The following is a 25,766-nucleotide window of genomic DNA, read 5'->3' as shown; positions in this document are numbered from 1 at the left end:
TGCCACATCGGGTAAGGGAGCCAAGGGCCACGGACAGTCTGCCAAGGAGGGCAAGGGCAGCAAGGAGCAAAAGGCAGGGAGCAGCCGACCTGGCCATGAGGGCCCCACCAGCCCCATTCCGGGGATATCGGAGGAGACACAGGGCCCGAGGGCTCCATCACAGGAGGGCCCCGCAACAGAGAGGTCCGATGCAGACTGAGCGGCAAGTATTGGCCAGGTGTGGTTCACTGGAAACACAAGACAGGCACCGCTGAACAGGGCACCGCCGTGAGAAGCACCGCTGAACAGGGCCCCGCCATGAGAAGCACCGCTGAACAGGGCCCCACCGTGAGAAGCACCGCTGAACAGGGCCCCGCCGTGAGAAGCACCGCTGAACAGGGCACCGCCGTCTCAAGCACCGCTGAACTGGGCCCTTCCTGTCAAGCACCGCTCCGCTGGGCCCTTCCTGTCAAGCACCGCTGAACAGGGCCCCGCCGTCTCAAGCACCGCTGAACAGGGCCCTGCCGTCTCAAGCACCGCTGAACAGGGCCCTGCCGTCTCAAGCACCGCTGAACAGGGCCCGCCGTCTCAAGCACCGCTGAACAGGGCACCGCCGTCTCAAGCACCGCTGAACTGGGCCCTTCCTGTCACGCACCGCTCCGCTGGGCCCTTCCTGTCAAGCACCGCTGAACTGGGCACCGCCGTCTCAAGCACCGCTGAACTGGGCCCTTCCTGTCAAGCACCGCTAAACTGGGCCCTTCCTGTCAAGCAACGCTGAACTGGGCCCCGCCGTCTCAAGCACCGCTGAACAGGGCACCGCCATCTCAAGCACCGCTGAACTGGGCCCTTCCTGTCAAGCACCGCTGAACTGGGCCCTTCCTGTCAAGCACCGCTCCGCTGGGCCCTTCCTGTCAAGCACCGCTGAACTGGGCCCTTCCTGTCAAGCACCGCTCCGCTGGGCCCTTCCTGTCAAGCACCGCTGAACTGGGCCCTTCCTGTCAAGCACCGCTCCGCTGGGCCCTTCCTGTCAAGCACCGCTGAACTGGGCCCCGCCGTCTCAAGCACCGCTGAACAGGGCACCGCCGTCTCAAGCACCGCTGAACTGGGCCCTTCCTGTCAAGCACCGCTGAACTGGGTCCTTCCTGTCAAACACCGCTCCGCTGGGCCCTTCCTGTCAAGCACCGCTGAACAGGGCCCCGCCGTCTCAAGCACCGCTGAACAGGGCACCGCCGTCTCAAGCACCGCTGAACTGGGCCCTTCCTGTCAAGCACCGCTGAACTGGGCCCTTCCTGTCAAGCACTGCTCCGCTGGGCCCTTCCTGTCAAGCACCGCTCCGCTGGGCCCTTCCTGTCAAGCACTGCTGGCCCATTGGCAGTCCCGGTTCTGTGTCGGGCAGGCCTTCACGACACACTCTGCCCACCATGCCTCCTCCATGACCAGTGGTCTCTGTAATCCACCTGATGGACTGTGGCTTTGCACTCCCCAGGATGTAACAGTGGGCAAGCCACCCACTATAGAGACTTGAGAGACTGTGGCTTTGCACTCCCCAGGATGTAACAGTGGGCAAGCCACCCACTGTAGAGACTTGAGAGACTGTGGCTTTGCACTCCCCAGGATGGCACAGTGGGCAATCCACCCACTGTAGAGACTTGAGAGACTGTGGCTTTGCACTCCCCAGGATGGCACAGTGGGCAATCCACCCACTGTAGAGACTTGAGAGACTGTGGCTTTGCACTCCCCAGGATGGCACAGTGGGCATGGAGGCCCTTCGTGGATCTGGCGTCGTGGACTCATGTGGCTGAGGTGCCCCTCCTTCCCTTCCCCCTGAGGTGCCTGTTTTATCTTTTTGTGATGCCCCAGCAGTGTTCTCTCCAATGGACTCGTTCTCGTGTGTGGGCTTTGCCCATGTGTTGCTGCACATTGGCCCACGGACATTTGGACTTTGAAAGACTGGGCCGGACTTTTGCTACTTGTATGTATATAGTTCTAGATGTGTATTTATTATTCATATATTGCTAAGATCGCTATACTTTATTGTTGCAATAATATAGTTCTACTTTTACATTCATTGCCTTTTGTCTTAGCTTTTTGGGGGGGGCTTTGGGGGTGTCACTCTGACTTTTTTATCTGCATAGGTGTGTAGGTATTTCGGTCGGGGTGAGGGTGGGGGTGGGTGTGTCGCGTATGTGTGTGCCCGTAACCTTTCCTCCTCCCCCCTCCCCTGTGTCGTAGGTGCAGTACTCACCATTGTCGTCTGCGGCGTGTTTCGTGATCCTGGAAGAAGAGCAGGAAGGCAATGGCTGGGAGGATGTGGAGTTCGGGTTCCATGCTGTTCCGATTCCTCGTGGAGTGTGTCGAGGTAAGCGTTTTCCTTTTGAAATGTCTGTTTCCGCCGTGTTTTTATCGGCGGGGCTCCCGCCCCGGAAAAGGTGGTGGATTGGTGAGTCGTGATAGGGTGGGCGGTACATTGTCTGCCGCCTGCCTGTTGGCGGTGACCGCCGCGCTGTTTGTTTGTACCGCCGTGGCGGTCAGAGTGTTAATGCGGCGGCCTGTGTTGGCGGTTCCCGCCAGGGTCAGAATTCAATATTTTTGGCCGCCAGCCTGTTGGCGGGTTGGCCGCTGCTTTAACACTGACCGCCAGGGTCAGAATGACCCCCAGAGTCCTCAGCAGGGACTACAACGCCAGCTAGGAAGAACTGTCTATCTAAGAGATAATATATTGGGGGTAGTTCCATTAGAAGCAGAGCCACTGAAATTATGCAGCAGGACAAGACCAAATTATGCTGCAAGAAGGCAATTTATGTGACATAACGATGTATAAGTGTTACCTCATTATTTTGTCATTTTTACTCGTTAACACTATTTGGAAAGAAATTATACCTCATTAGTAGCAGTCCGACATCCAAATACAGCAACAAAGTACTGAATTATTGCCCTTTTCATGTTACAAAAATGTCTGAAATTACGATTTTGGGCTTGAAGCAAATTAAATAATTATACGAAATAAAGTGCACCAAATACTATCAGCAATTAATAATTAACAAGAGTGAAGATATATTTCTTTCACCAGTTACATAGAGAAGCAATTCGTGTTTGAAAACATACTTCCAAATGCTGTCAAAGGTGTTGTCTACATTATTTATACAAACAAATAGCCATATGACATTTTATTTAGTGTCAAATCTTATCAAAGAAAATATGATCTGTAGAAAGATCGGCTCTAACTAATAAAATAACACACTTGTTTCTTGCTGCAAAGCAACATTAAGGGCCAGATGTACGAAAGGATTTTCCCATAGACACAGAATGGGTAAAATCCTTTCGTACATCTGGCCCTAAGTTACTGTGACTGTGAAGAACTATAATCTGCAAGTAACAGACAGAGCCGAGGCCTGCCTGCTCAGGGGCCAACTGCAGCCTGAAGGGCACAAGTACAGCTCGGAGCTCCTCATGGCTGCGGGTCCATTTGGAACTCCAACAACAGGAATGAGCAAGCACCACAGAATATATCTCCACCATTTCTGATGCTGCTCTCATGCTGTTTATTATTTTTTACAGTAAAGAGCATGAGAGAAGCTTTGTGATTGGGAAGGGGAGAATAACTAAACGCTCCACTGGACACTGAGGGAGTGAGATCTCTGCACTCCATCAGTGTTCCATAGAGCCCAGCTTCAGTGGTGTAAAGTATGCATGTCAAGCTGGCCTTTTAAAAGACATTGGCCGTACTGGCATGTGCACTTCAATTACAAGGCAAAAGGTTGATGAGGAGAGTGTTATATTCTCAGGAGAGAAGAACTAGAGCACAAAATATAGGCAATCTAACACTAGTCTGGAATGGCAGTGGTTCAATACAAAGGCTAGTACAGCGCACTATTGCAAGAGACCTTTCCTCCCCAATGCCATATTCAAGACAATGCTGTACTACAAACTGACTTTCAAGGTGCCTGCCATAAAGAGGAAGCTCTTCCAGAGGCATGGATTGGTAAAGGATTGCTCTGGTCTTAAGAAGTTGTTTTCTCTTTTGCTGTGCTATTGTGGTTTAATCGTTTTTGGGAGGGGGAGTGAGCATATACTTGAAGCAGGAGATAAGATTGAAAATGGAATATCTGCTTATGTAGAAATAGTTGAAGTTAAATGTGCAGAGTTGTATACTCAGAATAACACTGCAGACTATGATTTACCAAAGAGTCTGAGGGTAGGGTTGGGAATGAGGTTTATTTGGACAGGGATGAAGACATGGTGAGGGAATAATAATGTGATCATAATATGTGAGCATATAGCTGTAAAAGCCTGTCCTGGGTCAGACCTGGTGGCTTATACTGGAGGGAGCTACAAATACAGTGACTGGCCCCTTACCGATCCTTAACATGGATTTAGTCAAGATGCTCACATTGAATGTGAGGGGGCTAAATAATTTCATAAAATAACACAGAGGCCCTCATTCCGACCCTGGCGGTTTCAAACCGCCAGGGTGGAGGACCGCGGGAGCACCGCCGACAGGCCGGCGGTGCTCCAATGGGCATTCCGACCGCGGCGGTAAAGCCGTGGTCGGACCGGCAACACTGGCGGTCTCCCGCCAGTGTACCGCCGCCCATAGGAATCCTCCAAGGCGGCGCAGCTAGCTGCGCCGCCGAGGGGATTCCGACCCCCCCTACCGCCATCCAGTTCCCGGCGGTTCTCCCGCCGGGAACCGGATGGCGGTAGGGGGGGTCGCGGGGCCCCTGGGGGCCCCTGCAGTGCCCATGCCACTGGCATGGGCACTGCAGGGGCCCCCGTAAGAGGGCCCCTAAATGTATTTCACTGTCTGCTTCGCAGACAGTGAAATACGCGACGGGTGCAACTGCACCCGTCGCACAGCTTCCACTCCGCCGGCTCGATTCCGAGCCGGCTTCATCGTGGAAGCCTCTTTCCCGCTGGGCTGGCGGGCGGCCTGAAGGCGGCCGCCCGCCAGCCCAGCGGGAAAGTCAGAATCACCGCCGCGGTCTTTCGACCGCGGAACGGTATTCTGGCGGCCCCCAACAGGCCGGCGGCGACCGCCGCCGGCCAATGTCGGAATGAGGGCCAGAGTGTTATGCTTCTTAAAAAGACAGAATATAATGACAGCAGTCCTACAGGAGACCCACTTCAGACCACAAGAACACACCTGGTTAGTAGCAATTATGGAGGAGATGAACTTCACTCTATATTTGGTGCACCCGATCAAGCTGCTGCATACCCACCCAGTAGCAAGAGTCAAGGCAGGAGATGTGATTTCAGAAACATGGGAGCTGGGATGGGGGACAAGACAGGAGTGCCCGCTGTTGCCTCTTGTTTGCTCTTGCTATAGAACCACTGGTCAGTATGCTGAGACCAGAGATGACAGTGATGGGTATTAGAGTATAGTGGTGTCACTTCATGCAGATGACAAGTTTGCCTACATGAGAAACCTAGGAAGGCCAATGCTGTGTATAGAATAGAGGAATTTGGAAAACTGTCTGGACTGTGGACCAATAGGGTGAAATCACTCCTATTTCCCAAAGGTGCTATGACCTGGCTAGAAGAGAAGGGCCTTCTGAATCTGGGCTTGGTCTTGCAGCTAATATCTAAAACACACACAGCAGTATAGGAAGAGGAGATTAAATTAAATATTGGCAGAACCCTACAGGGAATATATCACCATGTCTCCTTCTGGACACAACTTTTGTTGCCCTGAATGGGACAGGTAGCACTCACAAAAATAGTCCAGTTTTCTCAATGCTGGTAAGTGTTTGAAGGAATGATATGCTTACTACCTAGATCAACAGTTTCGCAGACTTGATGGCATGTTAACTGCTTTGAAATGGACAGAGCCTGCCCACAAACTATGCCGAATGCTCTTAAACTTCCATATGAACGGGAGGGGGGATACCTCCCGGGGGGGTCTTCCCTCCCATGCTACTTCTTAGCATCTCAACTGCAACGTCTACCTTCATGGCTAGATATTAACCTCAATCTGTAAAGAACGCGGCTTGCGGGGTCCCAAATCTGATTTACATCATCCATACCTGATGCTGAGACTGGAGAGTCCTGAGATTCCACTTTTGCTATCACTGATGTCATTTAAATGGGACCAGGTGATCATAAAAAAATCCCTTCATTATAAAAGTGAATATTTGTGGATATCTACAATTCCACAAGCTAAAGCGCAAAGCAAAAATGGCAGGATGCCTTGAGGGAGGATGTTGTGCATTAGGCAACATGTACAAGGGAGCAGGGAGATAATATCCATAGAGCACTATTGCAGGAACAACACCCCCACAGTATTCAGCTATTAGCTGGTAGATTGGCTCCAGCTGAACAGCACATCAAACAGCATTCGTCCCAGGACGGTCATAGATGGAAAGCCCTCTGCCCCTCCTATGTCAGTGCATCACTTGTATAATAAAAACACATCGTATCATTGTATTGGAAGCACAGTTCTGATGTAATGCTGTGAACGGGCAACATATCATGTACAGTGTTCTTAGCCTTGAACAGAAAGTACTGATTACATGTTGTACAAAGGCTAACTAAACAAGCAGCACATTCTCTATATTCCTAGAAACAAAGCAAGCTGAAAAAATATGTAAAAAGTAATCACAGCCTTACTAAAATGAATACAATATGAAATGTAAAATGAAGCTGAATGAAACTAAAACAGGAGGAAGCAACCTGGGTCCTAGAGGTCCTCATGACCCTCTCCTCTTGCCAGTCCGATTCTAAAAAGATATATAAAATACTAAAGGCACTAAAATGTAAAAGTAAAAGGCTTTGCAGTGCCGGCCGGATGAGGGGCTATTCCCTATGATGAAGGATAACACCCATTTGGGGGGGGGGGGGGTGAGGGCACCAATGTCTGATACCAAAGGTTCCCCCTTGCTTTCTATATTCCAACCTGCCTCTTTTTTCCTTTTCTATAGGAACAGTGCCCCTTTTGGTTTAAGGTTCATGATCTAGGAGCACGGGTGCTGGCCTTTCATCAGCTCCCTGTCCCCCTCTTTTTGTGTATAGGATTAAAATGTTTACACTAACAAGCAGAGGAAGCAAAATAAAAATGAGCCACTTAAGACATCAAATTTCATAAAAACAGAAGGCTGAATTTCAAAAGTCATCAGAGGCAGCCATGATGTCATCCAAAATATCAGTGGGGATGAAATTCTAGAGGGATACCTCTACTGCAGACGACATACCCACCAAAGCCTTAGTGAGTAAGTCAAAGGAACATATATGATCAGAAGTCTCAGCCTCGGCAAAGGAAGAAGCATCCGGCACAATGCTGGCAGTTGTTGAGCCAAAAGGAAGTACTCTCAGAGCCAAAGCACCACATCCATGCATGGTGGCTCACAAAAGGTATCTTGAAGCAACTATCGTCTCATAGAACAACTCCAGAAATGAGCCCTCACCGGAGCCAGTTAGCAGATTCATGTCCATAGATGGTACAAATTGCATTGCAAGACATACATCCAGGGCACACTTGAAAGGGCACCCAAGACAGCAGAACACAGGCTGCACAAAGTAGAACCACACTGCTCAAAAAGACAAAGACCAGTTGTCATTTAGTTCCTCCAACCAAGGTACTCCGAAATACTGTATCATGCATTCACAACACAACTCTATGGGTGGTAGTTCTATTACCATTGGGCTTTGAAATGGGAAATCCATTTTGGAGTAGAAACAGGAGTAACAAAATACCACCAATTACAAACAACACGGATGGCATGCCTCCAAACACAGTCGAAAACAGAGAGTGTATAAGGGATGGAATTACTCCAAAATCAATCTGGAAATTGCTGACAAACCCAGACACAATCACTTTTCAAAAGTGTACAACACCCATGGTGTTGGAAGCATTAAAAATGCAGCTTACAGTTTCACCAAAGTGCCTTGGAAAGTTGATATTTAAGAGCAACTGTATCTCAACGGATAACCTCGCCACCAGCAATTCAAACGTTTCATGAGCAGATTTAAGCACTACGTGTTTTTGGAAAAATAGTGTTTTCAGTCAGCTCATCTTGTCAAAGTTAGCATTAAAGGTAGGAATGTAATGCCACAAACTTGCTACCCTAATCTCATGCATGGGGGAAATATTATGTTTCAACAGCAGGTCACTATTTGAGAAACAGAAATCATACATGTGACATCTGCTCCCATCCCACAACAGCCTTGACCCTTCAACATCAAGTAACTTCCATTTGAAAGTAACTGAAACACTCTGTGAATCAAGGAGACTGGAACTCCCTTCAAGTAACCTGCCAAATTGGCCACTTCCGCATTGCATATGCCGTGCCATGTCACAAATCATTGAGGGGCTTATACAAGTTTCACAAACGCTTCCACTGAGCAAGACTTCCTTTTTCTCACTCATAAATTTGTAATGGAAAGGTAATTCCTACACCTCGTGTATAACTCTTCTCTAAAGCCTCAAATCTTCCAACTGATAATATTCGAACATGCTGTCATTTGAAACGGTGAATTTGGCAGAAATATTACTCTATATTACCCACACTGCTGATGGTGTTTCAGCCACTGTGAAAGGCAACTTTTCTATCTTTTTTTCTATTATACATTTTGTATGTTGCATCCTTCTTTGAAATTATCTGCTGTTTGGATGTAAAGATAAATGGCAAGAACAACTCCTTTGAGTTGGCGTGCTTACAGGGCATGCGGTTCAATTTTATAACCTGTAATATCCAGTTCAACTGCATTATAGATCTAAGTTGATTCTGTCCATGAGGTAAAAAGGACATGACGTTTAGTATGATGTCAACTGCAGAAGACAAAATGTTGTTTAGTGTGTAAACACCAGTGGATAAGGTATTCATTCCGTTATCAACTACAGCCAATGCTTTCTCCAAATTAGCCTGATTTATTTTCATTAAACAAGCAGCAGCTTCCATGTGAGAAAACTTCCATATTTATTGTAAATTGCATACAAAAACCTTTTGGAGCGTGGTGATCTAGGACCTAACAAGAAATCTTGTAAATCTATGTCATCAGAGAGGAGTGAGGTGCTCTTTTACAGCTATTAACGTGGATTGTTGCAATCATTGTGACATAAACTCCCACTGACATAGCTTCCCTATGTTGTGTCTCGATATACTGAGGGTTCAGTTTGATTGCTTTAAAACCCTGTGTGAGTTTATAAAAGGTGCACGCCAACCATGTCTGTCCTTTGGTCACAATAACCACCCGCTGGGACCTGAAAGTGTTGAATTAAATGTACTTTTCATTACCATGCCATTGAGCTGTTCTTCTGAATCATTTAGTAGACTGTGGCAATTGTACAATTTTGCAATTGAAGGGATACTGGGCACACTCTGTTCTTTAATGTTTGCTAGACCTAGGCACGTTGTCCGTTGAACAGTATAATTCAGAAAAATAATCCATAATGGAATCAAACATGCTTTAAATAAGGCATCTCTTTCCTGTACATGTCAATCTTTTGTTCCCCAAACAGATTTTAGATCAATTGTTTCTTTCCAGTATTTACAACCCCTAATGGCTTAACCATCAGACACAACCCCGGGTGTGATCATATCATCCATTGAAATTTTAAAGGCATTTGGGATTTGGATTGTCTCTGTAGGACCAAAAATATCATCTGTACCTTTACTCCAAACAGTTCCATCAGGAACTGGAACAACAGAAATGTTCACAAAGACAACTCTTTTTGCACTTTATGTGAAGACAAATAAATCTTCAATACCTCATCTACCAGTTCAACAGCAGAAGGTTCAGGAAGACAATGCCATTTTAAAAGCAAGAATAAAAACAATCACAATTCCAATCCATAGGAAGAGGGAAAACAAGGCAAGTATAATCCACAAGAAGGACCATGGATAGATCAGATAAGTGCATTTAAGCCAGTGAAAAGTTTACAGTATGCCATGAAGGGAAGTCTAATAGAATATAAAGAGAAGTCATTGATGTCAACAAATAACCATAAGCAGTCTGTCTCAAAGCAGGAGCCGCAGTAGGTAAAAGACAACTGGTAGAAGCCAGTGAAGGTGGTTCAATATAAACAACTCCATTGATTTGAGAAGTAGTAGAGAAGTGTAGACTTATGTCTGGTGTGTTTCTGGTGCTTGTAGTAGTGACTGGAATCAGCAGATGTTCATATTCCGCTCTCCCCAACCTCTTGGAAACAATGTCAGTGCTGCTCAATGCTTCAAGAGGTATTTCCTGTGTGGTAGTTAGAGAGGAAAGGGAACTACCCAGGAGGTCTCATGACCTACTGTGTAGGATCGGCCACATGATACAATTTGACTTGATCAATGGAGACAAAGGGCCTCAGTACCAGTTTGTCAGTCTTTTGGCAAGCCCACTGCGGTTGTGGCTGACAAAAGACCACTATGTTGCTGGTAATCCGACTGTTGTATTACGACTCACACTGTGAAGACCGCCAAAAAAACAGTCACATATCTGAAACCGCCAGGACACTGGAGGGCGGAAAATAGGCGGTCCCACCATCAACACCGCCAGCCCAACAAAAATCTAACTGTCAAATTACAAGCCACAAATCACCACAGTGGTTCTTCCATGGAGGAAACCCATTGGCAGTGTGAACCGCGGCAGTCACAACTTACTTCTGTCAGAACACCACACCACATTGGATAGTTTGAATACCCCATACCTGACACACATCATCCACATACCCGACACACCCTACTCACTGCACTATATAACACACCCCTACACTGCCCACAATACTTTGCAAACTGAATGCTACTTACTTCCACTGAGAAGCCAAATCTGCAAAGAATTCCACTTGGACACAATAGACACACATACACATCTCACTCAGCACACACCCCACATCAGCACAACTATCACAATACACACATCATTAGCACCCACAATCTGCAACTACCGTCTCCAACTCACATCACAGCAACAACAATTCACCAATTACACAACATTGCACCCTTACACTCACATGGGAGGACATCAGAAAGAGGTGGAATGACGTACGGGGGAAGGTGAATTCCATGGCAGCCAGGCACCAGAAAGGCAAGCAGAAGACTCGGGGTGGCCCCAATGTTCTCACCCACAGATCACATCTTGGGCAGAGAAAGTCTTGGACATACTGCACCATGAGGGCCTGACTGGAATACCTGGGGGACTGGAGTCTGGTAAGTACTAACTACATTCATGTAAAACAGTTGACTAGCACTGCATGCTTCCTCACCAACTAAAGCTTCCCTAATTAACTAATTTAGCGCTACACGTCTCACCTAATGTCTCTCTCTTGCATGGCACCTCTCCACTCAGCCCAACTGCCCTCACGGTCTTTGGAAATGGCACATTAACTATAGGTTGGTCAGATCACTACGACTCCCAGAATGCACGAACCCATCAATGTGAAAACGTGGATAATGCACATCACAACACATGCATTACCAAAATACTGGCTATACCATCTAGATTGTTCTAGTGAAGACCAGCACATGGCAATGACAGCAATGCAACGGCACATCCAATATCAACTAAAGCAAAACACAGCTACAGCTCAGTGACCATTCCCAATGGCCACAGATTGCAGATACCAATCCAGAAATAGCCAGAACTGGGTGGGAAAGGAAGATGGCTGAGTCGATGCACATGTACAACACATACATACTGGACAATTACCCCTGCATACTCACATACTCCATACTGTGTTCCCACAAGGACAACATTGTGCAGCTTACATGTGTGACATCTGCCAAGCCACTAGGTAACATAGCTGAATTTCATGCCACATATCAGACATCATCAGATTCTATCTGCACTAAAATTTATACTCAGTTAGTATGACCGCTCCCAACATGGAGTAAGGGAAACAAGTCACAGACTCATATGTACAACTAAGGTATGCTGTGCAGCAGCTGCCAATGTCATTGCAGGGATTCATGTCAAGCTACTGTTTGCATCTCACACAAAAACAACCAAACATACTTTCTAACCTGAACTCTGTGTTTCACTCCCTCCACAGGTAACCTTGCCATTACCACCATGGAGAGAATATCTGAGACTGTCAGTCTCCCCCCCCCAGGATAAAGACCTCAGTGAGGACAACACCCTTGGATATCTGGACACTGAAGAACAACCTGGCCCATCTGGGACACCTGGTCAGTTAACAACTCTAAGGCTCACCCTGCCCACATCAACACCTCCCAACACTGTTGCATCAACTTCACAGGCAGCTATTCGCCCCCAAACCTGTGTCCCAAGGACTGTTCAATCTATTGTGCGCCCCACAGTACAGGTACTTGAGTCTAACCTTGCTACCCCTGACTATGATGAACCTGCAACCACTGGAAATGGGCATACTGTGCCAGGGGCACAGGCACGTGGGGCTAGAGTGCGTTTGAAGGATGTTGTGAGCCAGAGGATGGGGCCTCAAATGACACAACTGACCAGGAAACCATCTACCAAGTCTTGGGAGATTACAAAAGTTCCCAAGACAGGATGGGCCAAATCATCACCATGTTGGGGCAAAATCAAAGGCTGCAGAGGTAACCCCACCAGGAAGGCATGCAGCAGTGACAAGCACAAAATGCACACATGGCTACCATTGCAGGAGTGCTGAGGGACATCAGCACCACCCTGATCACCTTCTCCATACAACAGCAGACCCCTTACACTAGCAAAGTTACATATACCTCGCCCACATCTGCGGCAGGACACTGGACTTGTGTAACCAACTGGTCTAGCAGCTACCCTGATGAAATCATCCACCATGACTTCACCCATGACTTTTATGTTCATTAATCTAGTATTTTTTGTCATTGATAGTCTTTTTACAAGCACAATAAATCACACTTGAACACAGTCACTGTGTATGTGTCCTTTACAATCCATGTACAATAGCCATTCTTGCCAACTGTGGTTTGGTGAAGCCCCCTTGTATCGAGCAGCCAGTGTGATGCTCATCATATGGAGGCTCCCTCAGCAGGAGACACATCACAACAGAAATGTCACAGGACAGATGTCTAAGAGGATGAATTCCGGGTTTACACTATTGTACAGTCAGTATTGCATTCAGGAAATAGAGAATGACAGAGAGTATCATCTGGATGTAAGCCATGGTATAACAAAAAGTACATACACAGGTTGCAGAAGGCAGGCACTTGGCAAACTATGTACAAAGCTGGGGCACACAGATAGGTCCTCTGTATCTCCACATATAGGCTCTTCACATACCCATACCATAGCTCCTAAGTCACATATAACACACAGAGATCATTACAGAAGAACCCAGTACTGAAAACATACACTAGCAGTGACCCCATAGCTGTAGGATTGTCAATCACCTATGTCAGTATACATTTACATGCACCTTGGACTGCAAAGTTAGAGCACAAGCACAGCTATGTCCCATGGCCATCACAAAGTACTCTACCCATTGTGAAGCGAGAGGCCATGATCCAACCTTCAAACATGTGCCAGAAACTTCACCTGACATGTTATACACCATTTACATCATCCGCGACCCCACATGTGAAGGAAAAGGACTAAGGGGGTGATTCTGAGACTGGCGGGCGGCGGAGGCCGCCGCCAGTCTTCCCCCGACAAAATACCGCTCCGCGGTCACAAGACCGCTGAGGGTATTTTGAGATTTGCCCTGGGCTGGCGGGCGGCCGCCAAAAGGCCGCCCGCCAGCCCAGGGCAAATCTACCTTCCCACGAGGACGCCGGCTCCGAATGGAGCCGGCGTAGTGGGAAGGTGCGACGGGTGCTGTTGCACCCGTCGCGTATTTCAGTTTCTGCTTTGCAGACACTGAAATACTTTGTGGGGCCCTCTTACGGGGGCCCCTGCAGTGCCCATGCCATTGGCATGGGCACTGCAGGGGCACCCAGGGGCCCCGCGGCACCCCCTACCGCCATCCTGTTCCTGGCGGGAGACCCGCCAGGAACAGGATGGCGGTAGGGGGGGGTCAGAATCCCCATGGCTGCGGAGCGCGCTCCGCAGCCATGGAGGATTCTCCCGAGCAGCAGAAAGTCAGCGGGAGACCGCCGACTTTCCGTTTCTGACAGCGGCTGAACCGCCGCGGTCAGAATGCTCGACGGGGCACCGCCAGCCTGTTGGCGGTGCTCCCGTGGTCGGTGACCCTGGCGGTCACCGACCGCCAGGGTCAGAATGACCCCCTAAGCATTTACCAGCCCACTTTTATGAAGGATAAACTATCAAGGTACCGCCCCACTGAAACTAATCTTGTATTACAAGGTATCTGTCAGGTACACCTCTCATGTCTGTTAGGAATTCCCATAAGCTTCTGACACAGAATACCTCAAGCCTCGGTTGCAGAGTCAAACAGGATCTAGCTAAAAGTGAGTGAAAGGAAGAAAAGGAAGCTAGGCGATTGCACGAAACATACCTCACATCTGACAAGTCTTTACCAGAAGTGGATGTTAGCATCTGCTATAACATTACATGAAAAAGCAGCACAATCTGTCCTGTATACATAACAAACTATTAGCCTGCACCCACAAATCACACATAGGCATTGGGACTCATTACACCCCCACAGATGAAGCAAGGAAGGCGGTGTAATTGCAGCCATGTACTTCTGGTTGTACATTTTCATCACAACAAAAGGTCCACTTCACATACCTGCATGTCAGTTGAAGTTTAATGAGATCTGCCCTAGAGTCACCTACTCCTTCTTCCTCTGGCTCTTCATCACTTTGCATCTGAGTATTTCCAGGCACAGGTTGTGCTTCCTCCTCCTCATCTGCTATCAATGGAATCTGACGATTCAGGGCTAGATTGTTGAGCAAGCAGCAGGCAACGATTATTTGGCATACCTTGTGGGGTGAGTAGAGGAGGGCTCCTACAGATAGATCCATGCACCTAAATCTTGCCTTCAGGAACCCAAATGTTCGCTCTATTACATGCCTTGTCCTCCCGTGGGCCTCATTGTAACAGAGCTCCCCTGGCGTGGTTGGGTACCTCACTGGTGTCAATAGCCAAGGATGGTTTGGATAGCTTGAGCCACCTGTGAACACAATGGTTGAACACCACAAACATGGATGTGGGAGTTGCTATACTGTGATGACAGGAGACAATAATCACAATTACACACTACAAGGGAAACTTACCAACCAGCCAGGCCCTCTCTGTGTGGAGTCGTGGCATTAGCTGGGGGACACTGCTGTTCTGCATGATGTAGGAATAATGCACAGATCGTGGGTACTTGGCTGTGACTTGTGAGATGTACTGGTCTGCCAGACACACCACCTGAACGTTGATTGAGTGGTAGATACACCTGTTCATTGGCACTGGGAGGAACCAAGGATACATGGGTACCGTTAATGGCTTCTACCACATAAGAAATGTGTCCCATCTCATAAAAGTCCGTCTTCACATAGACCAAATCTGCTAGGTGGGGAAACCTGATGTAGCTGTCCAGGTGTCTCAACAATGCACACAGTACATCCTTCAAAACCAGACTGAACATGGACTGAGGCTTCCTTGCTGTGAGAGCCACTGTATCTGAAAGGAGCATGTGGCCAGGAAGTGTAGCACTGACAAGACTTGAACAATGGGAGGTCTGCCATAGGAATTGCGAAAAGCCGGCATCAGATCCGGCTCCAACTGAGTACAAAGATCCATGATGGTATGACGATTAAGACTAAGGGGGTCATTCCAACCTTGGCGGTAAAAGTCGCTTACTGCCAGACAGAACACCGCCATAACACCGCCGCGGTCGCGGTTAACCGCCACGGTCATTCTGACCCACAACAGGCAAACCGCCAAAATCCCGAAATCCCCAAAAGTCCGCCACACCAAAGGGCAGCGATAAACTGGCGATGACCAAACCTCCACCGTCACGCCAATAGAAATACGCCCACGCCATTACGACCCACGAATCCACGCAGTGGTCTTTCAACCGCGGTATTCCATTGGCGGTACACACCGCTGCGCTCAAAATACACATACCTGTACAAAACACTATCACATTGGACAATTCCAAATACACACACCTTATACACATACACACACCACACCCACACACCCAAGACAATATAAAACACACACCCACATCACCCACAAACCCTTACGACAACAATTCACGAACGAAAGCCAGAGAGAGACACCACCATCAACAAACTAGCAGCCACAGGCACACAACACCATCACCCACACATCTCCCACGCACAAAACACCACACACCACCACATATCACCACACTAATCACCACACACACAACCCCATACATCACCCACACCACCCCATGGCACCTCAAAGACACCCCAGGTTCTCAGATGATGAACTAAGGGTCATGGTGGAGGAAATTGTACGAGTAGAGCCCCAGCTGTTCGGGACACAGGTGCAGCACACCACCATTGCCAGGAAGATGGAGCTATGGAGCAGAATAGTGGACAGGGTCAACGCTGTGGGACAGCACCCAAGAAATAGGGACGACATCAGGAAGAGGTGGAACGACCTACGGGGGAAGGTGCGTTCCATGGTATCCTGGCACAACATCGCGGTGCAGAAGACTGGCGGCGGACCCCCACCTCCTCCCCCAGAATTTACAGCATGGGAGGAGCAAGTCTTGAACATCCTGCATCCTGAGGGCCTCGCAGGAGTACCTGGAGGAATGGACTCTGGTAAGTCTCATCTTCACTACTTCATCCCCCCCACCCCACCAGCATGCCAAATCATACCCCCACCCTCACCCCCACCCCCATCACAAAACAATGCCAACAAGGAAGATATTCATAGGATTTGGGCGCTCACAGTGAGTCCATCAAATAACAACACATTGTCTTCATTGCACGGTGCTTTCGACAAGAGGATCTCCCTCAATCCTCCAATGTTTCTGGAGAAACAAAATAGAATAAGAACAGGTGTCGTAGCACTCGTGATATAAAATTAGAAGTTATTCATGTGTCCCGTCTCTTTCGTGAAATGACATCCAACTATTTTGTTTGTATCACAGTCCATATTTATTCATATTGAATCTGATTCAATGCGGCCATAAGATTTGGGAACGCTGCGGGGTGGATGTGACCGCGCGGTTTCTCTCTTTCCCATACTGACTTTGACTGAATTTCGCATAGAGATATGACGGAGACTACCTCAACGATATGAATATTTTTTAAACATTCTAATTACAATAAGCCCTGATGAAGTCCTTAATGAGAGATACTTCTCAAAGGACGAAACACGTGTTGGCTGTTCCTATGGAGGATATCTGAACATTATGAATAAATATGGACTGTGATACAAACAAAATAGTTGGATGTCATTTCACGAAAGAGACGGGACACATGAATAACTTCTAATTTTATATCACGAGTGCTACGACACCTGTTCTTACCCCACCCCCATCACACCTACTCCTAGCAAATGTCTCACCATCACAACTCACCCATCCCAAAACCTGGCCCTGCATCCGACCACAAAGCATGGACACCCATCACCAAAGCATGCCCACTGCACATACCCATCCCACCCCACAAAGCACCGTCACAACAGCCCCCACAAAGGAATGCCAGCCCTGGGGTACACGGCCACCCACCCATTGCACACTATGGCACACACAGAAGCAATAATCATACCTTTGTACCCCTGCAGGACCCAAACGCCACGTCACCGCGCAGGAGGGTCCACAAATGTCCACTCCACCCCCAGAAGAGGCCCACAGTGAGGACAGCAGCTCTGTCGACCTGGATCTAAATGACCAGCCCGGTCCATCGGGGACCTCGGGACAGTCGGTTCCCCTCAGGCAGTCACAGGCCACAGCAGACCTTCCCCCCTCTGGCAACACCAGCACAGCACCCACCCAGCGGGCCCATACCTCTGTCCCCAGGACACATCAATCAGCGGTGTGTCCACCACTACAGGGCGCCCAGGTTAACCCAATACCCCAACAACAACAGGGACCTGGGGGCAGTGGTAGTGGGCACACGGTCCAGGGGACAAAGGCACAGGGAAACAGGGGAACTGGGAGGGCTGCTGTGCGACGGGGGGGGACAGGCCCAGGGAACCCACTCTCCACGAGGCCCTCACCTCCATCATGGGAGCATACCACCACTCCCAGGAGACGATGGCGACGGTCCTGGCCAGGTTTCAGGAGATCCAACTTCTGCAGGAGCAACAGTAGATGGGGTTCAGGGAGGAACTAAGAAATATCAGTACCGCAATGGGTACCATCGTAGTGCCCCTGAATGAGTTAATCACCACATTGCGGCACACTGTGGCACCACAAAGGGCCCCTGATACTAGCATGGACCAAGAAATGCCTACCACCTCCGCCGGCGCTAGTGGACAGGAGGCCCCAACACAAGACCAACAGGCCACCAGAATCCCACCCCCTGCAGAAGGAGAACCACCCCGCAAGCGGGCCCTGAGATCCAGGAAGAAGACAGAGTAAGATGTCAAGACCCCCGCCAGCAAAGGATACCGCCCTGATAGTCATCCCACTGTCCCACATTGTCACCCTGTCCAACCTTAAATTGCCCCTGCTCCACTTCCCACAGGCATTTCGACAATGCACCTGTGATACTGATAGTCTGGACTCTGCCATGGACAATCCTCCACCATCACCCCTCACCGTTTTGCAACCACCCATCCCATTTAGAGCACTTGAATAAACACACTTGTTGCACAAAACAAACTGGAGTCTGGCTGAGATTTGGAACAAATGTATTAGACATGACCGTGCAAAAATGTCAATTCACATTGTGATGCCAACAAACCGCTGTCACACAGCTGTAGTCCATGGGAAAACAAAGCAGATGTCACGCAGTGGGGCCCACATCTCTGAAAACGGAAGGGAAAGTCACAACACAGTTACCATACACTGGGGAAAATAGTCAGACAGTAGAGAGATACGAGTGTTGAAGTACATGTAAAATGACGGGTTCGACTCTTACCTGTGGGTCACTGAAAATACTGCTGTATTACTGTGTTCCTGTTCTCTATGTCGTCCTCTTCGGCTTCCTCCTCTTCACTCTCCACAGGCTCCACAGCTGCTACAACTCCACCATCTGGACCATCCTCCTGCAGAAAAGGCACCTGGCGTCGCAATGCCAGGTTGTGAAGCATACAGCAGGTCACGATGATCTGGCACACCTTCTTTGGTGAGTACATTAGGGATCCACCTGTCATATGGAGGCACCTAAACCTGGCCTTCAGGAGGCCAAAGGTTCGCTCGATCACCCTCCTAGTTCTCCCATGGGCCTCATTGTACCGTTCCTCTGCCCTGGTCCTGGGATTCCTCACTGGGGTCAGTAGCCAGGAAAGGTTGGGGTAACCAGAGTCCCCTAATAGCCACACCCGGTGCCTCTGGAGGTGACCCATCACATAAGGGATGCTGCTATTCCGCAGGATGTAGGCGTCATGCACTGAGCCAGGGAACTTGGCATTCACATGGGAGATGTACTGGTCAGCCAAACAGACCACCTGGATATTCATGGAATAATAACTCTTCCTGTTCCTGTACACCTGTGTCCCATCAATGGCACCAATGATGTTGGGGATATGTCCAAGGGCATAGAAATCACCCTTCAGGGTAAGCAAATCCCCCACCTCAGGGAAAACTATGTAGCTCCGCATGTGTTTGAGCAGGGCTGACAACACTCTGGACAACACGTTAGAAAACATAGGCTGGGACATCCCTGATGATATGGCCACCGTTGTTTGAAATGACCCACTTGCAAAGAAATGGAGCACTGACAGCACCTGCACTAGAGGGGGGATCCCTGTGGGTTGGCGGATGGGTGACATCAGGTCGGGCTCCAACTGGGTACATAGTTCCCGTATAGTGGCTCGGTCAAGCCTGTATGTCAGTATGACATGTCGTTCCTCCATCGTCGACAGGTCCACCAGCGGTCTGTACACAGGAAGATTCCTCCATCTCCTCGCATGTCCCAGCGGACGGTACCTAGGAAGGACAACATGGAGCACAGAGTCAATCAACCCACAGGTACGTTCCCACAGCTTGCACACAACACGATTCTCAATGCATTGAATGGCTTGTATGAGTGTTGATGCAAGGCCTAGGTATGGTTGACGCAGTAGAATTTAAGCCATGTGGGCCCTTGAAATGGCGGCTGCCTGACCTGTGAAGTGTGACAATGGGATGTGAGGTCAATGCGCTGGCGTGGCACACCGTGGCGGTAGGCGGTCGAAGACCGCGGCGCAAAGCCGCATTGGTTAACATGAAACCCTATGGGTTTCAGGAGCCAATGACGATGTGCGCCGGCGGTCGCGGTACGCACCGCCGCGGGCGTGACCGCCATTTTCTATCTGCTTTATCACTCGATACCTGATCATCCACAGGAGAGGACCTATACTGCAAGTGCTGCTGTGACCTCGGTCTGGAAGAGACAATGGCTGCTGCGACTGGGGAAAGGGCCCCTGCCTTCACTTCTGAACAATTGGAGAAACTCGTGGATGGGGTCCTCCCCCAGTATGCGGTACTCTACGGTCCTCCAGACCAACAGGTAAGTACACTGGGACCATGCTTTGTGGCCAATGCCTGGGTTGAGTGGGGTGAATGAAAGATGGTGGGGAGGGGAGCAAATGAGGCATGCATCAAACGACAGATGAGAGCATGTGCCACATGGCAAGGGTGGGGATGGGGGCCCACTCACATCGAGCATGCAGAAGGTGATGTTTTTTTCTCTCCCCCTGTACATGTCACATAGGTCAGCGCCCATCAGAAAATCGACATTTGGCGTGCCATCGCCAAGGACGTCCGGACCCTGGGGGTCCACAACAGATGGGGCACCCACTGCCGGAAGAGGTGGGAGGACATCTGCCGCGGGAGCAGGAAGACCGCGGAGGCTCTGCTGGGGATGGCCTCCCAACGTAGGAGGGGTACCAGTCGTCAATTGACCGCCCTGATGTCCCGGATCCTGGCGGTGGCCTACCCCGATTTGGATGGGCCTGTGAGGACTTCACAGCAGACACAAGGGGGTGAGTACAAGCACATTCTGCTGATTTTGTGCACATTGGAGGTGTCTGGGTGGGGGAGGAGGGCTGTGGGTCTCCCTAGGCCAGGGCAATTTCTGTAGGCTAGGCCCCTCCGTTAGGCATGGCCCTGTGCCCCCGCACCCCACCTCTGTAGGTTGCCTAGTACAGCTATTCATGTCCCTGTGTCACCTGTGTGTGGAGTTGTCATCCATAGGGTTGTAGGCCATGTCCCACTGATTGAGTAGTGTACCCCAAGTGCACGGCGTAGAGCAGGGGGCTTCTGTGTCTGTCCTCTCCGCCAACGGTGTCGCCAATGCATGCACTCAACATGTCTTTATTTCTCCCCCCCCCTCTTTTTTGGTGGTTTTCCTGTTCATGTGTGCATTAGCATCATCAGGCGGAGGAGAAGTGGCATCGGAGCACGAGGGAGCTGCATCTCACATGGCCATGGAGGGCCATGCAACTGACTCAGAATTCACCAGTGAGACGGAGGGCGAGGGGAGCTCCACAGCGGGGACACGTGGTGACACCAGCGACACAGACTCCTCCTCAGAAGGGAGCTCCCTTGTGGTGGCGGCAACATCCGTGCCCCCCGCAACAACAGGTACAGCCGCCACCCAGCGCATCAGCCCCGCCCTCCCAGCAGCTCCTCAGCCTTCGCCCCGTGCCCGCTCACCCAGGAAGGTGGGCATCTCCTTCGCCCCAGGAACCTCAGGCCCTGCCCCAGTTACCCCTGCTGCCCTCAGTGAGGAGGTCATTGACTTCCTGAGGACGCTCATTGTTGGGCAGTCTACCCTTTTGAATGCCATCCAGGGTGTAGAAAGGGAGGTGCACCGGAGTAATGCATACCTGGAGGGCATTCATTCGGGTCAGGCTGCCCATCAGCGATCGTTCAACGCTCTGGCCTCAGCACTGACAGCAGCCATTGTCCCTGTCTCCTGCCTCCCTCCTCCAACTTCCTCCACCCAGTCCAAGTCAAGCACCGCTGAACAGTGCACCGCTGTCTCAAGCACCGCTGAACAGGGCCCTTCAAGTCAAGAACCGCTGAACAGGGCCCTTCAAGTCAAGAACCGCTGAACAGGGCCCTTCAACTCAAGCACCGCTGAACAGCGCCCTTCTAGGCAAGCACCGCTGAACAGTGCACCGCCGTCTCAAGCACCGCTGAACAGGGCCCTTCAAGTGAAGAACCGCTGAACATGGCCCTTCAGGTCAAGAACTGCTGAACAGGGCCCTTCAGGTCAAGAACCGCTCCGCTGGGCCCTTCATCTCAAGCACTGCTCCACTGGGCCCTTCATCTCAAACAGCGCTCCGCTGGGCCCTTCATCTCAAGCACCGCTCCACTGGGCACCGCCGTCTCAGGCACCGCTCCGCTGGGCACCGCCGTCTCAGGCACCGCTCCGCTGGGCACCGCCGTCTCAAGCACCGCTCCGCTGGGCACCGCCGTCTCAAGCACCGCTCCGCTGGGCCCTTCATCTCAAGCACCGCTCCGCTGGGCCCTTCATCTCAAGCACCGCTCCGCTGGGCACCGTCGTCTCAAGCACCGCTCCGCTGGGCCCTTCATCTCAAGCACCGCTCCGCTGGGCCCTTCATCTCAAGCACCGCTCCGCTGGGCACCGCCGTCTCCGGCACCGCTCCGCTGGGCACCACCGTCTCAAGCACCGCTCCGCTGGGTACCGCCGTCTCAAGCACCGCTCCGCTGGGAACCGCCGTCTCAAGCACCGCTCCGCTGGGCCCTTCATCTCAAGCACCGCTCCGCGGGGCATCGCCGTCTCAAGCACTGCTCCGCTGGGCACCGCTGGGCACCGCCGTCTCAAGCACCGCTGGCCCATTGGCAGAAGGGGCAGGCCCGCATCTATGTCGGCCAGGGCTGCACGAAGCACTCTGGGCACCATGCCTCCTCCAGAACCAGTGGAGTCTGTACTCCACTTGAGAGACTGTGGCTTTGCACTCCCCAGGATTGATCAAACCACCTCAGTGTAGAGACTTGAGAGACTGTGGCTTTGCACTCCCCAGGACGGCACAGTGGGCAACCCACCCACTGTAGAGACTTGAGAGACTGTGGCTTTGCACTCCCCAGGATGGTCCAGTGTGCAAGCCACCCACTGTATAGACTTGAGAGACTGTGGCTTTGCACTCCCCAGGATGGCACAGTGGGCAAACCACCCACTGTAGGGACTTGAGAGACTGTGGCTTTGCACTCCCCAGGATGGCACAGTGGGCAACCCACCCACTGTAGAGACTTGAGAGACTGTGGCTTTGCACTCCCCAGGATTGAACAGTGGCCATGGAGGCCCCTCGTGGATCTGGCGTCATGGACTCATCTGGCTGAGGTGCCCCCCCCTTCCCTTCCCCCTGAGGTGCCTGTAGTTTTCCTATCTGATGCCCCTGAAGTGTTCTCTCCTTTGGACTCGGGTATCCTGTGTGGGCTTTGCCCATGTGTTTTGGCCCACGAACAATGACTGTTACACAATTCGGACTGGACTTTTTATGTGTGTATATATATATATATATATATATATATATATATATATATATATATGTATATATATCTATAGTTATGTATGTTTTAGATTTTTTTTTAACTCAGCCGTACAATATAATTCACATTTCATCATCTTTTCCTTTTGTCTTTGCATTCTTCCGTGGGGTTTGGGGGTGTCACTCTGAGTTGTTGCTATGCATTGATGTGTGTGTAGTGGTGGGTGAGGGTGAGGGTGGGTGTGTCGCGTATGTGTGTGCCCGTAATCTTTTCTCCTCCCCCCTCCCCTGTGTCGTAGGTACAGTACTCACCGTTGTCTTCTGCGCCGGCGTTCGTGCTCCTGGTAGAGGAGCAGAAATACAATAGCTGGCAGTATGTGTAGTTCTGGTTCCATGCTGTCCAAATTCCTCGTGGAGTGTGTAGAGGTGAGCGTTTTCCGTTTGAAATGGCTGTTTCCGCCGTGTTTTTATCGGCGGGGCTACTGCCCCGGAAAAGGTGGCGGATTGGTGGGTTGTGATAGGGTGGGCGGTACATTGACTCCCGCCTGTCTGTTGGCGGTGACCACCGCGCTGTATGTCTGTCCCGCCGTGGCGGTTGGAGTGTTAAAGTGGCGGTCTCTGTTGGCGGTTTCCGCCAGGGTCAGAATTCAATTTTTTTTACCGCCCATCTGTTGGTGGGTTGGCCGCCGCTTTAACACCGACCGCCAGGGTTGGAATGACCCCCTAAATGTCTGGATGGCATGACTTTCCTCCATGGTGGCCAGGTCTACTAGTGGACGTTACACTGGTGGTTGTCTCACTCTCCTCATGGCAGGATAACTATGTGAAGACAAGTGAAAATAGTATGAGTTGTGCAGTATGCCCATATCATACACACTTTGTTAATTTCCTCAAAGCTAACATCTGTAGAGGACGCCTAGCCCATCTGACAAATACAGTACAGCCCATAGATATACATCCGATTACACCCTCCTTGATGGACATTGCCAACTATGACAATAGGATTGTACATATGATACTACTGTAAGAGTATAAGTGTATAAGACTTCGCTGTCATGTGCTAATCACCCATATTCTTCTTACTAGATCTATATTTTTCCATGGATGAAGAACCTTTGAGTAGCTGTACATAGCTACCACCATATTTTCACACTCAACATAGCTTTTACTTCACATATGCACAATATGTGACCCAAACATGATGACACTACATGCAGATATACAGCACGTTAGGAGAGAAAGTGAATGATGCAAATTAGTAAACACTTCCATCCATGAAATGTGCCCAAAATGGCAGGCACCTGACCTACTGTACAGGGCAGGTGGAAGTGACCTGTCTACTGGCAGAGGTCGTCAGGGTGGTATGCGGTCGCAACCGCCGTGTAACTTGCCATTAGAAAACATTGCTTGGGCCAATAATGATGTCCGCCGGAGGTGTCGGTCATGTACATGGTGTCCATGACCGCCATCTTCTGCACCATTGCTCACCCTACTCCTGACACTGTTGCCAGCAAGACCTCCACAATGTGAGATGCTGTGTACTGCCTCTAGGAGATATCATGCCATGTCCTGTGGGCGATAGGGCCCCTGCCTTCACCCTGGAAGAGCTTGAAAGGCTACTGGAGGAGGTCCTACCCCTGTATGAACAGCTATGTGGGCACCAGAGGAGCAGGTGAGTCTAATGCCCTAGCTATGTGTGCTAGGTGTTCTGTGTGATGTTGCACCGGGCATGTGAACCTGTGAAGGTGTAGATGCATGTAGATGACATAATGGGAAGGTGTGTGTGTATAAACCATGGGTATGTGTGACTACTTGCTGTGACTGATGTGTACTGACCACTCCTATTGGTATGACACATGTGTATATGACTTTCTCCTTTTCTCTGTGTCATCCGTTGCAGGTCAACTCCCGTCAGAAGAATGGGGTTTGGTGTGTCATCGCCAACAGCCGGCAGAGTACCTATTGCAGAATGATGTGGGAGGACCCAAGACTTTGGGCCCAGAAGACCGCTGGGGATGTCCTCCCAATTTGGGAGGCGTGCCCATCAGGCTCTGACTGCCCTAATGGCCCGCATTTTGGCAGTGGCCTACCCTGAGGTGGATGGGCATTTGAGGGCAGTAGAGCAGTCACAAGGAGGTAAGTACTGACTGACTCCATGTACTTTCCTCTGGTAGTTTGGTGTTTGCTGTCACACTATAGTAGGTGCTACACGTATGTTGACTGTCTGGGAATACATAGTATTCAAGTTGCCTGAATAAAAGATGGCGATCTGGCCTTAGGGTTGTGCATGTGAACGTTTAGATCATCTGTGTCAATGAATATCTATGACTGCATGTGGATATGCACATTTGACAGTGCCACATGTGTGAATCTACCCAGCCATATATATGTCTGTAGGC

This window comes from Pleurodeles waltl, chromosome 2_1, assembly GCF_031143425.1.
Source record: "Pleurodeles waltl isolate 20211129_DDA chromosome 2_1, aPleWal1.hap1.20221129, whole genome shotgun sequence".
NCBI lineage: Eukaryota > Metazoa > Chordata > Amphibia > Caudata > Salamandridae > Pleurodeles > Pleurodeles waltl.
Note: the sequence above shows the minus strand (reverse complement) of the source record.